Genomic DNA, 14,742 nt, shown 5'->3' on the forward strand with positions numbered 1-14,742 from the left:
CGAGAGGAAAATGTTCAGACCGACGATGACATGTCCCTGTATACCGATTAATGCAATTTTCTAATCTCCCAGCTACCCGTTTCACACACTTTTCCCAGAGCAGACGAAGAAGCGTCATGTGTTTGGTGCACCGATCAAGATTGTGTCTGTCTGTGTTTTGTTTTTACCACATTGGAGTAAAACAGACAGAGAGACGGTATAAAAAGACTTTTGTGGATGATTGATTAAGTTAAAACCATCAAATAGCCACAAAGAGATAGATCCGAGCATCACCTGAAACTCAGTAAAAGTAGATCTAATATACTATACTATATAATATATATACTATACTAATAATATACTATATTACTATATATAATATATAATAGTGTAAAGTAGACAGTGTAAAGAAAGCTTATACAGAATGAGAAGCAAGTTAAGAACATGAAATAACAAAAATAGACAAATAACTACAATGACGTGCATCTCAAAATCATTTAAAGTGCATACGTACTACAAAAAAGACATCTAGATTTCTAAATGTTTTGTAACTGGTCAAGCTACGTATTGCACTGGGGGAAAACATGCTGTAGAGCGGTGGTGCTCAAACTTTTTTCAATAATGTAGCTGCCTTAGAAATATTTTTTCAGCCATGTACCACCTGACCAGTGCTAATAAAAAAATAAAAAAATAAATACATGAATGAATAAAACATGGTTGGAAAAAGTCAATATAAAGAGCTATAATACAGCACATTGTATACATCGATGCACACTGGTTTTATTGTTTTTTTGCACATTGTTTTTTTTGCACATTGGTACTTACATCTTTAGATCTTGAGGGTCATCTTTTATTCTTTATTTTTGATTTACTTATTCTTTATTTTTGATTTACTTAATCTTGTACTCTGTGGATACTGCTGAAAACTGTGAATTTCCTTCGGGATGAATAAAGTATCTATCTATCTATCTATCTATCAACAACCTGTTACTGAGGACATTTTGTTGTTTCCGTTTTTGCTTCTTTTTTTCTTTTTTCTCCTTGTTTTCAGCTGTATCACAGGTATCGCCCGGTCATATTAAAAAACGACTTCACTCGATGTCCACAGCACAAACACACAAATTTGACACCTTCAGGAAACCCGGGGGGAAAATACTGAATATAAAATGTGGTTTGTCAAACTTACATTTACATTTTTTATTGATCTTATGATAGCATAGGGTTATTATTTTAGGAATTAAGCATGACTGAAATTTTTTTAATTAACATTTTTAAAAAATCTCTCGTCCCCCCTGCAGTGCTCCAACATACTCCTAGGGGTACGCGTGCCCCCATTTCAGCACTTCTGCAGAGCGTTTGTCTTGTGATTCTGATGGATGTTTTACATTTGAACCCCTGAAGAAGCCTGGCGGCTGGACAGAGACGGGCTTATGAAAGAAAGGTTCCTGGATGAAAAAAAAAAAAAAAAAAAAACTGGCGGGGAAAAAAACTGTGTGCATAGAAAGTGACTAAACGTTGTTACGTAAAGCACTTAACCCCAAACTGCTCCGGTGTGTGTGTGTGTGTGTGTAAATGCATTTGGCAGTGCTGCAAATGGGCATGCATTCTCATAAAGATTAAAAACATGGGAGAGAGAGATGGAGCGGGTCAGCATCAGACAAACTCACTCACAGTGCCTCATTGGACATCCAAGCCCTTTTCAAAACAGTGAACCTACGCACTCTCAGTAATAATCAATGGGAGTTTTCTTATGCCAGATAGTATATAGTATATGAAACACAAATCTTTTTTTTATGCAACATACAGTACAAAAACTCCCAAGTGCAGAGCAGGGAATGTTTTGATCAGGCAGAAATCTTACTGGAGATATCGACTGATAAACTCTGCATCCATAATTTGTCTCACTGTGCTGGTCCCCCCCCCCCCCCCCCCCCCCCCCCGTTAGCACGAACCGAACTCCCCACCGAGGACGCCGGCAGAGGCTGGTGACTCCAGCGGTCTCAGGCAACCGACAGGCTGTGAATATTTCATAGCTTCCATTCCCCATTCGCAGGCCGTCGGTACTCACCCACGGCGATGAAGGAACAGCTGATGAATTTAATTACCGAACGACGTATCTATCATCATGGAGAGATGGTGGTGACACCTAAGCGCATGAAATGTTTGCTCAAATAAAAATAAACAAAAAAAAAAAAAAAGAAATGAGAGTACAGTGGTAGGAATAGTGCACGAGTCATTTTGATGTATTTGTAGTGCATCTATTGCTGCACTGACTGGTAGTTTGCTGTAATAGAAAGCTAAACTAAGTGTCTCCTTAAGGAAAACTCCATCCTCCTATCCCACGCTCTTAAATTGTTATCAGCCTGTGATGCTGAGTGTATTCCAGGAGTGATTTTGTGATGAACTGCGGTAATTTGACTTTTGGTTATATCCACTTCTCTCCGAACTGCCTAGTAATATCTTTGCACAACCTCCAAAGATGTTGCCTCATATTGCTGCCTCCATTTGTTTTATGTGTAGAGCGGTAAAGACAACGGTAAGAAAAAGCAAGACTTCTGCATTATAGACGACTGTGGCTACTGCTGGTAGAGAAGCTGGTGTCTCTGCCTCTTCTTTGATAAATTTCTCCCTGTGTGAATTTCGAACGAGTGCAACACCGTTAAAAGTCTACAAAGAAGTCCCTGCTGTTTGATTCTGAGACAATGACACCAAAACCTGACGTCTTCTGTTTTTTTCCACTAGTCATACTCCACTGTAGCTGTGCTGGAAATATACTTGATATTGCATCATCTCCGCTGGGCCACCTTAGGCCTCCATGGGAAGCAGGGAAATGCACCGCCAAACAAAATGGACTCAGAAATGGAAGATAAACTGCAAATAGCTGTTTTTTTTTTCATTTATGATGTCCTCAGGTGTTTTAGGTTGCTTTACTTCCCTTCCTTTACCTAAGTAGTTAAAATTCATGCAAAACTTGGATATTTCATCACAAGCTCACAGTATTAGATTGGAATAAATTACAGTTCACTTGACAAATTATAATGATAAACATCAAGAAACAAAAGGCATTTCATCTTTCTTTGCAGTCTTCTAAGCAATGTTTTTATTATTATTATTATTATTATTATTATTATTATATTTTATTTTAATGCAGATTTAAATCCAGCAGCACATAAGAAGCCCTAACAGACATCTGTTCCCACTTGACAGGTGCATTTCCATGCCGACCTCGGCTCGACAGCATCTCAAGGGCCCTTCATCCGTTAAAGTGGGTCCCAAGAGGTTATCTAACACACTGGCCCTTCCCCCAGTCTCAATATTTGGGATGGAGATTAGATGATGATTCTGTAACTAACAATCAAAATGTGCTCTAAAGAGAATGGAAACTGTAGGTGTGTTTGTCAGAGGAGTAACCTAAACCAAATGTAAATTCATCAGTTTTGAGCGCAATGACTGACACAAGAAACAGATGCAACCTCTGTTTGTTTGCTCTGCCAGACCTGTAGTCATGTGTATTAAAGAGACAGTTCACCCATTTTATAAAAACCTGATATTGTTTCACTTACCCTCTAGCTGTTGGACTGTAGTGGTTTTATCTTCCTCTCACTGTTACTGAGCGCTGGATACTCCAAATGTTGTTAGCCTGCCTCCTGCCGGCTAATATTCTTAAAAATAACCACTCAGATCCACTCCAACAAAGTTTAACATCACTTTTCAAGAGTCGCTTTTCCGAAACTAAAGTGCACATGCGAGTGTCGAGTGCACGTGGACAATAGTTGTGCTAAAATTACTGTTTAAAATTGTATTTTTCTTGCAATCAACATCCAGAGAGACCCGGTAACTCCTGCACTTGCTGTACCGCTCGGCACCGGAGCAGCAGTCGCCACCACAAAGTGATCGCCATTATGGGATCTAAAAATATAAAATCTAAATTTGTTTATTTAATAATTTCAGTAGATCAAGGTGGCTATTTTAAGAGTGTTAGCCGGGGGGAAGTCCACCTCAATGGCAGGAGGCTAACAGTTAGCATTTGGAGCATACAACTCAGTAACAATGAGAGGACGACAGCACCACTACTGTCCTACATAACAACTGGGGGGATAAGTTAAATAATAGCAGATTTTTCTAAATGGGTGAAAAATAGGTAAAAAATGGATATCCCTTCAAGCCATCGTAATGTACTAAAACATGAGTCAATCAAATGATTTTGTCCGAGACGACAGCATGCCAGTGAACTGTGAGCTGCTGGCCGACACTGAGTCATGAGGTTATTCAACTGAGACGAAAAAAAAAAACCACTAAAAAACATGAAACCCCAAAAAGGATGAAGTTGATTCAAACTGTACTGAGAGAGCTGAAAGAACGGAAGACAAGGTGAAGAACTCACTCATTCCCATGCTTTTTAAAGGCCATCCCATTTGCATTAATGCATGCCGGGCCTGGCCACTAATGTACACTCCACTCCGCTAAAATTTCTGTTTAATGCTCTGGCTGTGCGTCTCAATTCGGGGACCCAAAGACACCCTCAAGTGTTTTTAGGCAACACACACCGTGGCATCATGAAAAGACATAATTAACAATCTGACTGCCAACTGAACTATTTCATTATATTACAAAGGAACGAGATGTTCGGCTTGAGGCGGCCTATGAAATAATTATGGCGAGGTGAAGTCTGGAGTTAATAAAGAAAGCTGCTTCCAAAGTGCCATCCAAAAATCATTACCTGAAGCTCATTTGTCACTGCGTCCGCAACACAGAGGGTCCAGACTGTATAAAAATGGCATCCAACGGCTAATTTTGCGCTGTTCAATCATTTTACCAGGTGATGTGTCGCCTCTTCAGCTGAACCTTTGTTTCACTACTAAGTGACGTCAGTTTCTCTGAAAATCTGGGTGTGAGTATCTCTCATACCCAATTTCACTTGGCTGAAACCTCACAGAAAAACAGAAATGTCATCTAAGACCTGTAAAAGGGTTGACAGATGTTGTTACTACATGGATGTTGTTTGGTTTCTGATGTGTCCTAGTAGATTAAACTGATGGTTTTTGCAAACTTGGAAGCCCTGCTCTTGTTTTTTTTTCCCTGTATTCTCATTTGGTTCACGTTATTGATTTTGTTCATCTTTTGCATTGTGCCATATAATAAGGGAGAAGGCCTTGATTTAGAGTTGGCTTTGCGGTGGGTGCTACTATTTTGATAAGCTTTGCCTTAATGTGGAAGTGCTGAACAGACCTTTTACAGGGCACCCACTGGGATCAAACTCAGTGATGCATAAAACTCCCAAGTGTGTGTGTGTGGGAGTGTGTGCAATAATTACATAAGTGTAGGCATCATTTTTTCCCCTAATTATAGATATGTTGTTTTTCTGAGCTGGCCTTTCCTGACTTAACAGGTTGGTGACTTGACTTCGAAACTGTCAGCTGGGTGATGTGTCACTGGTGTCTCATGTTGGGATTGTAAAATTAATCAGAACACTATTCATTAATTTATAGTACAAATATTCCCTTGATTCCCACTTTAAAAAGGAGCCTTCAAGGAACAGAGCAGAGATCAGCTGGCAAACATTTCCCTTGTCACCAATATAATCCTAACACTGCTGACAGAGGCCTCGGGGGCCAGCAGAAGTCAGAGAGCGGTCTCCCACACAGAGACCAGTAATAACAGAGACTTCAAGACCACCGTCATCTCCGTCTGCTTCAGTGCCTGGCCCCGAGCAGACTGCTGACTCCTCCATGTGCCCACAGGTGCTAATGAAACACTCCAAATCCATGTTATTTGCTTTCTTAATAGGGATTTCTTACGGCTCTGACCATTTCAATCCTTACTGCTAAATGCGTGTCATGCTGGTGAAATGCGAAGCTGAAGCTCATTCTGGTGTTGCGTTCATTCTAAGTTGTCAGCTAACATGAAAATGCTCAGTCAATGAAAAGAGGGAAAATGTGCTTATCATGAACACGATTTCATTCCCCACGGCGTCGATCAGACAGAAACGTACACGTGCACTGTGAATGGGACAGACTCCCTTTTGGGATTGTAATGCACCAGCTTGTGCATATAAAGAGTGACAAAGCCAATTTCAGTCTCTAGAAGCTTCCTTGATCCTTGTTCCTCCCTCTGTGTTGGATTTAATCCTGTTGATGATGAAGGACAGTGGCATATTTACATGAAACAACCATCTGTCAAACAATAAGTGAACACGAAGATTAACATTTTTAACCAAGTGGTATATTCCAGACTTGACTTTTGGTCTAAAAAATATTATTATGCATTTTGGGCGTTCACTCCTCTAAGGAACCAGCTGCCCCATGGCTTTAGTGAGAGAGCAGTGCTCCTGCAGCACAACTGCTGCATGGTTTAAAGAGATATTTCATCGTTCTTACTCATATAGTGGTGTTTGGTGCTCCATAAAAATGTAATAGATGCTCCAGGTTTTTCCAGTCAACTCCTTCCCTGTTGTGAGAGCGAGCGCTTTGTTGAGATTGTTCTTTTCTAAATTTAATGTTGTGGATCTGGCGCAGCAAGCAACAAGATTTTGAGCAGTGAACCAAAGTCGAAAGAAATGTTTTGAAGGATGCACAACAGCACACGTTTGTTTGGGATTATTATCGACTCTCTTTTGCAGCCCTCTCGCCTCCACGCTGGTGGAACTACTTTGTTTCTTGATCGCTATGCAAACAGCTTCACCTGCCAATAAACATGAATTTTAGAGGAGAAGACTCCCGGTGAAGTCCTCGTTTTCATGTCAGGGAAGGAGCTGGCCGGCCAAACTTGGTAGATCTATTGGCAAATACCACCATATGTGTAAGAACCGGAACAATCGCTTTTAAGCTGCAATATGATTTTTTAATGTGAAAATATTGTCTCGTCATCCAAAACTACAAAGTGCAACAGAGAGGAGCCTCACATCACGACTACCCGAGGTGGTGCAAATCTGCCCTGTTTTTCAAAAAGACATTCTGCTGTCGGGTTTGATCACTGGCAGGAAATCTTCTTCTCACATAAAAGTGACAAACTAAAAAACTGTCTCCTAAAGAGCAGCAAATGAGAAATCTGTTCAAGGAAAACTGGACTCGCCAACACGAGATCTTTCACCTCTCCAGTCCTTTTGGCATCCTTTGGTACAAAACATCACAGAAGCAGCCTGTCAGTCAAACGTGACTCATCTTAGTTCATTTATAGCCACAATTTTGAGGAAATTGGCACGGCCACCTTTATCTGTCGAGTGTTACTGTAATGTAGTAGTAATAATGTGGTACTTAAGTTGTAGGTTTTGTTAATTTGCACTCCTGGGAGCTGAAGTCTGAGTGGTTAGACTGAAGTTCACACTAGCCTCAATGTGGCCTGAAGCACTGACTCTAGCCATACAGTCTGGTAATGGCCAGCAAAATGGAAAGACCAAATACTGAATAGTAATAATCCGAGATAAAGGAGAAAATAGGATAAAAGAGAGCAAGAGGAACAGTCGAAGATCGGTGAGAACGCCTAAAATAAATTAATGTGCGAGCAATGCTGCTCAGTGCATATCCTTTAGTGAATTGTTAATTTAATATTCTTCTACATTCCACACCTCTGAGTTGATGTCATTTCGGTTTCTGATTCCCACTCGTTTCTATCATCAATTTCATCCCTTTCGGAGTGAAAATAAGTGAATGAATCGTACCCCTAGGCATGTGTGAATGAAAGTATATGAATGATGTGTGTGTATGTTAGTATGTGTGTGTGTACGGGGGTAGTAGTAGGAGACTCACGCCTCACTGCAGACTGACTGATGCTGCAGTGATTTCACTCTGCGACAAAGATCAGACACACATGAGAGGGTGAGACAGAGGGAGGAAGCAAAGGAGACTGGGAAATCGGTAATAAAGAGGAACAGAGACAGAGAGAGAGAGAGAGAGAGAGAGAGAGAGACGGGGCAGCATGCTGCTGTACCCACTCATGTTCTGCGTCAGTAAATGTTTACTATCCAGATCAGCCCAAACATCACTATAGCAATATCCCTCTGCCCTTCAGACTGCAGATGCAATAACAGAGAGGCAAAAATAAGGAAATAGAAACATGAAAAGCGAGTTATTACAGTGCATATTAATCCCCTTTCACTCCGACTCAAACTGCATGCCTTGAGAATGTCAGTGAACCTCAGTTTGAACCATGTATTTCACAGATTTGTTTGCCTGATAGACTGTCTCTACTGTCAAGACCAAAAAAAAAAAAAAATCAATCAAATTCCTTTGCAAAACTGAAAGGCATAAAGAGTTGTCGGATGCTCGCTGTACACCAGTAACAGCGTGGCCTTGGCGTATCTGTGCCCACAGAGGACATCAGGTTTGGGTGAGTCATCACTTCTGCTGAGGCATGAGGCGAGTAAACACTGGCAGAATACACAAGGCTCTGCCACTGTAGATGATTTACGGCTTCATTCGCTTCCACGTCCAAACGCGCCTTCCCTCTGGGAAAGACAACGCGCAATCATCCGCAGCAAAATGTGCGGAGTTTTGAGCGCACAAGTCAGGAGCCTGCGACCTGCTCTGCCAGCCGAGAGCGAGGTGACGCTGCAGCCCACGGTCCCACCTGAAGGCACTCGCAGCGGAACAGGGTGAGGTGAAGTCCCAGTGGAATAGTCTAAATTCACCGTAATTAAATTCACTAGAAATTGCTTCGATGCGGAAAATAAACAAAGGATCATTTTAACATCCTTTATGGTTTAGTATCACCATAACTTGCCAATTTTCAAGCACCGAATCTGAAGAAGTTAACCCTTCAAACCTGCACAAATGTGCATTGGTCTGAAAAGCGTCTGAGCGCAGCCTGCTTCACACAAACCAAAATATCTGTTTATACAAGGGTTCCTGTTGAGAAAAATCACTTCATTTATGGATCTGGGGCTTCTTGAAAGTCGACTTGAGGATCCACAAGATGACAAAGTTAGAAAACCCCTGCCTTAGATAACCAACATCACAAGTAACCAGTTGTGTTAACAGCAAACCAAAGAAAGAGTGGATGTTCACACTGGTCTGATCACACCTCACTGTGGATTAGAATAAGTTGAGTACAATCAGGATTATTTAGTGATAAAGAAACAGAGTCACGAATTGAATCATAATCTATCAAAGCAAGAGGCTGTGTCAAACGCTGGGCTCCTTGTAACTTCCCTGACACAGCTCTCCAAAGTGCCGTGTAAATCTCTGTGACGCGGCTGTATTTTACAGGAGACGTAAGGGTGCCATGGCAACAGGTGACCTGGCAGCGACAAATGGGGGGAAATGCTGCCGCCAGCCCAGTTACTCTGAACAAAACATCAATTTTAGGAGGCACATTACATGAGCCTGTGCTTCTCTGGGAAACTCGCCATGGCAACAGCATCTCCATCATTTCAGCGCCGGTTTCTTGGAGGCTGAATGACGCCTGTTTCAGAAAAGGCAAAAACAGTTTTTCCCAAGCAGCAATCTTAATTATTTGTTAATTTTTTAATGCTTGTGTCCAAACAGTGTGTCAGAATGAAGATCACTTTATTTAAAAAAAGTATAATAAATGTTCAGGAAGCTTTGATTGCAAAAACTGCATGTCACCTCAGAAATCTGAAAGTCCAACAAAATTCAAATATTAACACAATGCGAGAGCAAGCTGCTAATTCAGAATACTGTGTTTGTATCGTTCCATTCACTTCCATAGAAAAACAACTCGAAAAATAATACTTTTAGTGGATGTTATTTTGCTATTTGTAGTGGAAAGAGAACCTTATGCCAGGAAGATACAACCTGAAAGTCCTTTCACAAATAATTGTTATTATATACACACACATACAAAAAAATAGGGGTACCAGGTAGGGCTGGGTGATATATCAATATCTTATCGATATTATGATAAACTAGATATCGTCTGGGATTTCAGATATTATAATATCGTGATGGCAAAAGTGCTGTCTTTTCCTGGTTTTAAAAGCTGCATTACAGTAAAGACGTGCAATGAACTTATTAGACTGTTATAGCCATCAAATCTACATTACTGATTATTATTTAACAAAAATCTAGTGTGTGCAAATATCTTACGAATGCACAGTCAACAGTCATTCCTAAAATGTCAATATCAAGGTATTTGGTCAAAGATAGGGTTATTTTGTCCATACTGCCCAGCGCTTGTACTGGAACTTGTTGTTTTTTATATTGGCATAATCTGCTTTGTTTGTCTTTATTTATGAGCTAAAACTGGTATTTTGGGAGCTGTTTTGCTATGAAAGTGAATGGAATGATAGAATGATAGAAAGATTCAAATGATATTTAGACGTAATTATTTCACCTGTTACTCGTATTAAATGGACACTATCTTTTTTCCTGTTTCATTTAGATAATTTATGACCCTATTAGCTCTTCTCGCTCCGACCTAAACCTCTGTGCCTGGCTGCTGTAACACCCCAATTTTCTCCTGACGATCAATAAAGTCCACATTATCTTCCATCAGGCTAAAGGTCTGAGGCTGCACTAACCGCCCTGACTCACAGTGTGCCAAGTCACGCTGACCTGAGGGTGATCCATGGTTCAGTCTAACAGCCAATGCAAAGCACTTCCCCGCTCCCTCATGAGGAGTGTAAAGAGTCCCCGTCCTGACCTCCAAATCAATTTCATTTACAGTCTGCCAGACTCTCTCACCACAACCAAAACAGTAATCAACAGAGCTGAGGGCGTCCGGTCCGCCTCTCACTCCACAGCAGAACGCCGGCAGCAATTTCCCAAATGAAAATGAAATTGATACGTTCAGAAATCGTTTCAGGATTAAGTGCAATTGTGGAGTGAGGATTATCGCAGGAGGTCACGGAGGTGGCGGAGGGGGTGAAAACAATGAGCTCGGCTCACGACCCGCAAATCCGTTTTCTTTCGCAGCCTTCCACAGTCCATATGAATAAACAAAACAACAACTGAGATGACCTGAGCCGATCCCACATGAAAAGAAACGTCCTTCTCACTCCGTCTGCACGCGGCTGGGACAACGAGACAAAAGCGCTTAATCTCTGGGAAGGGGTAATATTTCAAACTGCAGGATGTGTGTGGATGAGGACGGAGGCATTAGCCTGGTTGTATTACCCCGGCCACTGCTTTGCAATTGGCGTTCTATTTATAATGTGCCGGGGCCAGGATCATCTGCACAGCCAGCCACCAGCCCTTTCTTTAACCCTTTCTGCAGAATGCTAATCCCAGGGAACCCTGGGAGATGCTACAAACACCACCAATCAGGAGGCCCATCTTCTGACGTTTTAGTAAACAGCCATGAATGTTTGTCATACAACTCAGCAGTCTGCAAAAGTAAGAAAAACAGTCACACCAATACACAACTTTAGCCTGTCAAAATAATTAACCCCCTGCAGCCCATGAGAAGCTGGGCGGACTTTTATTTGTGAAAAGTTTTTATTTCACAAACACAACAAAATTCACTTTATTTCTTCTTATTTTTAATTGCAGGTTTTTGGTAATTTTCTTGAAATTTCGATTTACTTTTTTGCCCATAAATTTCTGGTAATGTTTTACTAATTCAAAGGGAATTTTTGGCTTTTTATGGTAATTTTCTGGTCACATTCTGGTATTTTTCTTGTAACATTTCTTGCTGATTTTCTCAATGCTCCGATTCCGTTTCTCAGGTTTCAAGGGTTTCAAAGTGAATTTCCATCTATAATTATTCCACTGTAACAACAAAGAAACATGGTGGGGAGCAGATTCTGTTTATTCGGAGCAGCATAAATAAATGTCTACAGACAAAATGTTGACTGGCGGGCATGACAGCACAACCAACACAATTCCAGCACACAAACAAAATGTTAGTCATCAACCATCAGTGGGCTTATTGCCTTGAGAAACCATTCAAAGGGTGGAAATTATAAATATTTGAAAGGAGGAGGAGAAAGCCACAGCGGCAGATTCCTCTGTGGAGGTGCTGTGGGTGAAACAAACAGCAGAAAACGACAGGCAGAGAAAGACAGAGACTGATAAAGACAAAGCGAGTGGGTATAACCTGCCTGTGCCAGCTGTCTTCTACAATCTCTCTAAAAGCCGGCGCCTCTTGGCAGAGCGAGTCAAACAAGGATGAATGGAGCAGAGGCTGAGAAGTGACGGCAACAAAAACACCATGACTCAGATGAAATACAAAAAAAAAAAAAAAAACATCCTCGAGCTTGAATTATTGTTATTCTCCGAGGAGGACACCATCTGAAAGAGCAGGGTCAATTGACGAATCATGTCATATGCAAACAATATCAGTACAAGCTAAAAAACAGTATGAACCCTGCCAAGCACCTGAGACAGAAACCAGACGTTGTGATGGATTGTGTTAAATGAGCATAATAATACCCTCTTGATATCGGATTGAAACTAACTGAAATTGTATTGTGGCAGACTGCGTGATATCAGCAAACAATCACTGTCCAAACAATCGATATAATATTGTATCATGATGATATTGTGATTTACATTGCTAGTGTGAATGTGTGTCGCCGTGTGAATGTCAAGCAGGGCTGCAGAGCCACGTGTCCCTGGATAAGTAAAAGGTTAAAAACCAGTCACAGCTGAAGGTGGAGCAGAGAACGTGCTCTGCTCTCTGAGGTCGGCAGGATGGACGGATGGCAGCGCCCGGGCTGCCAGCTGTCTGCCTCCAGGTTCAAACAAAGGCTAGAACACAGGCAGCGATTTCACAAATGAACGCTAAATTGACTTAATCCTAAATTGTTCTTTGGGGATTAAGTGTATTTCTGGGAACAAGGATTATCACTCTGGCTCAATGAGGTATCATCACAGCCCTGGCAAAAACCGGGGTGGCCTGAGCAGAACCTAACTCAAACCAGACAGTCGTTTGCATCAGGCTGCGCGAAGACCAGGAGCAAATAGAGACGCAAACCTCAAGCTTCAACAGCATCATTAAAAATATCCCCCAAGTTTGGTTTGTTAGGACAAACTGTCAATGATTTATGGCCATATTTGCCACAGGCCTACACATGTACTTGGAGATGGCGGCACGTGGTTCCACAACGTCAGGAAACATATCCTGCGAGTTCTGCAATGACTGGACAAACAATTTTTGCTTTACAGTCTGATTTGTGTTATGCCACACCCATTTTTTTGCATTGTAGTAGTGTCCGCTAGTGGTCAATTTAAATTAAACTTTCAGGGTATGTTTCAGGTACATACGTGGACATATCCTGCAAGTTTTGTGATGACTGGCAGAACATGACTTGACTTTTGTCTATGTATGTGCTGAGTCATGCCCTTTTGAAGTTCAGTGGTCAATATCTTGAAAACAAGAAATAAGCTCGAAGCAACTGGACCTCAGCTTAGGATATTCAATACAGTCAATTCCATATTCAAAACGAATTTTGTTTCTTACGGTTCTGAGCATCTGAGTAGTGGGTGAGATTTCCCACCTATCCGCCAAGTTTGGGAATTGTAGGTGTTCCAGTTTCTGAGACCAAGATACTTCCAGGGCAGAGGAAGAAAGGGAATAATAATCCTAACAGGGTTTCAGCACTTTGGGCTTGAACCCCTAATAAATGGATATCTATTCAGGAGAGGGAGGAGAGGAGTCAAGAACTAAAAAAAAACAGAACTTAAAAAAAAAAAAGAATACACTGTGACTAGACAGAAATGCTTGTTGGCTATTTCAAAGCTTTGAGCTGATGCTGTCCTTAACAATCATGTTCCTTGAGAAAAAGCAGAGTGCAGTGGCTGCTTGTAATGAGAATGATTAGGCCTATTTCCCTTCGACTGAAGCTCATTATTTACTGATCATTCTTACATTTGCCTTTATTAGTCAGTGATGAGCACAATGGATTTCTAAAACTATTTTACATTGGAGAATTTTGCCCTTTAATTGCGCTGTAATTCACTTAAAAGGTCTGTTCCAGTGGTTTTGAATATTTGGACCATTTTCCATAACTTACCTACATTTTCTATTACAACAAACCATGCTGCAAATCACACAGGAACACTAAAGATTTCACAGCATGTAATAAAAATGTCTTGACTTCCAAATGTGAATTTTGGTTTAAACAGCCACCTCTGTTTCCGAGACTAACCAGGTCGTCAACATTCATAAACTACAGAACTCATAATTGGCTGTGGAGAGTGAATGTCTCCCTGGGGACTATTTTCCCAGGTGGAGGGAGCGTTTCACTCCGCCCCAATTTCAAGTCATCAAAACACAACAGGGCTGCTGCCTTGAGGAAAACGAATGTGGAAGACTTCATTACGGTGATAAAATACTGGTGTGAAGAAAGTTTGAAGTCTCTTCATTTTCATATCGTAGTGGAATGAATGGAAACCAACGGCTGAATAAAGGGTGGGAAAAATGATATCATAGTTCTAAAATATGACTGCTTGCTTTGGGAAAAGTTCAGCAGAAGCTTGAAGTGTGCACATTTTGTAGATATTACACTTAACTTGCAAAATCACTAGTATGGGGCTTAAAATCTAAGCATGAGATGTTTTAAGGTTTCTTTGCTCTCTCGCATGAACAATGTGCTTTCGTGGCAGAAAGTTTAGCGTAGTTAAATATTCAACACAGAAGGAGGGAGATGATATGTCTCGTGGGGCCACGAAGAGCAAAGTTTTTGACACATGGGTACAGGCAAGCCTCATCTGAACCCAGTCTGAACCTTTCCTCTGAGACTGCAGCCCAGACAAAACGAGCTCAGACTGTAACACAAACTCACCGCAGTTTGAAAGACTACATTAAAAGCAATCCACTGTCTGCAGTGCTTTTGAGACATTCCCTTGACCCTTACTCGTTATA

At 41.2% G+C, this 14,742-nt stretch overlaps 1 protein-coding gene across 4 annotated transcripts in view; it reads right to left on the reverse strand.

Moving 5' to 3' along the window:
• Positions 1-14,742, reverse strand: part of osbpl8 (oxysterol binding protein-like 8) — a 119,532-nt gene that overhangs the window by 29,700 nt on the left and 75,090 nt on the right. The gene's annotated exons all lie outside the window — the stretch shown is intronic.

Source organism: Myripristis murdjan, chromosome 23 (genome assembly GCF_902150065.1).
Source record: "Myripristis murdjan chromosome 23, fMyrMur1.1, whole genome shotgun sequence".
Taxonomy (NCBI): domain Eukaryota; kingdom Metazoa; phylum Chordata; class Actinopteri; order Holocentriformes; family Holocentridae; genus Myripristis; species Myripristis murdjan.